The sequence below is a fragment of the Condylura cristata genome, unplaced genomic scaffold (genome assembly GCF_000260355.1).
Source record: "Condylura cristata isolate star-nosed mole 26May11 unplaced genomic scaffold, ConCri1.0 scaffold00016, whole genome shotgun sequence".
NCBI lineage: Eukaryota > Metazoa > Chordata > Mammalia > Eulipotyphla > Talpidae > Condylura > Condylura cristata.
In genome coordinates, this window is record NW_004567117.1 from 47,302,031 (window position 1) to 47,304,612 (window position 2,582).

The window sequence follows — 2,582 nt, forward strand, 5'->3', positions numbered from 1 at the left end:
GGACATTGTCCCGGCTGCGGGGGACACTCCCCAGCCGGCTGGGGCAGCTTCACGTCCTTGGGCCCAGAGGACGCCTCGGTCACGCTGCAGCGCACATCGGCAGTGGGTCAGGGCCGCCTCCTGGGCGCCCGGCGAGCTGAGCCCCGGCAGCAGGCGCTGCCAGTCAGAAGGCCGGAGTGGGCCCTGGGCCTGGCCCACGTCCTCCCGCCGCCTGCCAGCAGGCTGCAGCCGGACGGTCCCTTCTGTCCCAGCACGAGAGGCGCCCTGACTGGTGCCAGCGTCCCGGGCGCTTGCTGAGGTCCTGCCAGGAACAGGAGGCCGGGGAGGGCAGGCGGGCTCCTGCCCAAGGCCTGCTGCCCCCGAGGCCGCCCAGAGGCTGCTCCCCCAGGCCAGCCCACCAGGCCATTCCCCCAGTCCGTCCCCCAGGCCACACCCCCAGGCTTCCCCCCCACACTTGCTGACCCCCCCAGGATGCCCGCCAGCTGCCCTTCCCGCCCGCCCTGGAGCCTCCGTGGAGGCCGGGTGTCCACAGCAGCATCTTGAAAACGGGAACTTGTGAGTGCGGCGAGTGGGCACAGCAGGCTCAGGAGTGTGGCTGTGGGCGACACTCCAGGGCCTCTCCCTGACCAGGCCACTGCAGGCGGCCATTACTCACGGCGCCGCCGGCCTCTGAAGAGCCGCACGCTGCTGAATATGCATTTTGCTCTGTGGTGCTCACAGATGTTGCCAGCTAATATCCATTTCATTTAATTTCTTTTCTCCTTTTTTTTTTTTAAATTCTGTCGTGCTATTTCTGCAGCAGCTGGGTAACTGTCTGCCCGTCGTCGGTTGGGGAACCACTCCTCACATTTATTAGCGCCGTGGCTCTCCGTGAGGTCTGTCGGCATCTCCGTGACAAGCCGGCCCCAAGCCGGTCCAGGTTCCGTGGCTCGAGGCACGGGCGCGTGGGCCCGGCTCGGGGGGCCCTGTAACGAGGGGGAAGCAATGCCTCAGGGCTGTGGGCGCGCTGGGGCCGGCCGGGCCCATCAGCACCTCATCGGCGGCGGCGTGGCCAGCTCCCCGCTGGAGGGCGGCTCGCAAGGACGAGCCCCTGAGGAGGGGGCGGACTTCCTCAAGCCCTCGCTGCGCCGGGGCCCGCGGGCGGGCGCTTGCCGAGGCTCCCGTCCAGCCCGCCCTCGGGGGGTGCCGGGAGGCCGCTCTGGCCCTGCCGCAGAGACCGCTGTCCGCGGCTGGGAGCAGAGGAAGTGTTGTCTGAACATTCCGACTTGTACCTCAGCGATCACCTGCAAGCCAGCCAGAGCCCAGCGCTCACCCGCAGGACGCAAAGGCCGCCCTCAGGAGAGGTTTCTGGTGGAGGCCCTGGCCCTGGCCTAAGCTGGCCTGTTGGCTCCACGCCGCCCTGGGGACTCAGAGTCCAGCCGACTGCGGGGTGTGGTCAGGGTTGAAGAGACCCCACTTCCGGGGCCCCAGATGCACCTGGCTCCCAGGCGTCGTCGCCGGTGCCCTCTTACCCCACCTCGACCTTGGGGCCAGTCTGGTGTGGACAGCGGTCAGCTCACAGGGCGTCCTGACTCCGGGGGACTGTCGTCAGGTGTTGACAGAGGACGGCCGCTGAAGGGGGACAGGGCGTTGTGCAGGTTTAGAGGTTCAGATTCTTCTGGACTGAGCTCACCTCCGCACACATTTTCATAAGAAATCGAGCGGCTCGTTTAGCTGATTAAAAACGATCAAGTTTACATTCTGGAAACGCCCATCTGTCCCCTCGCTGGTACGCAATGACCTTGCCAAGCCTTCCGGGTTGAGCTGTTTGCGGGGCCTCCCAGTGCTGCTCCTGACCAGCGGCTTTTAAAGTCCGGCTGTGTGCGCAGTGGCCGGCTTCTGTCCCGGTGGGTGGGCTAGGCTTCGGGGCCCCCTTCGCCCACACTGGCTCCACATCCTGCTCACCTCAAGGAGATTTCTCAGTGCAGGGCTCGGTCAAGCAAACATCAGGAACAGTGGAAGGAAAAAAAAAAAAAACAACACTCCGTTGCCAAAAAGAGCTGAAATCGCATCAGAGTGGCTCAGAGCCGCCCCGCGGCCAGGGAGCCCCGGGCTGTCCCAGCACGCAGCGGCGAGGCTACTCGCGGGACCTGGACCTGGGGCCGGCGGTCGCGTCCGCCCTCTCTGCCTCTCCAGGCAGACGACCTGCTGCGTCCGCTCTCCGCTCCCGCCCTGGCCTGCGTCTGACCTTCGAGTGCCATTTGCCAAAAAGAAAGCGTTTCATCAGCCCTAACTAAAGGGTCTCGCCACCCTTAACCAACATGGTCAGTGACAGGTCAGCTCCAGTCTCTTTCGACCCTCCAGTCCTGGGCTTCTGGAATCTTCAGCTCTGCAGGTCATCCGCGGAGCCTGAGGGGCGACGGCATAGAAACGGACGTCGGAAGCCTCCTGTACCGGACGCCGGCAGGCTGGAGTGAGTCCGTGGGCCAGGAGGGACGCGGCCAGGAGGGACACGGCCAGGAGGGACACGGCCAGGAGGGACACCGTCAGGAGGGACACGCCAGGAGGGACACGCCAGGAGGGACACCGTCAGGAGGGACACG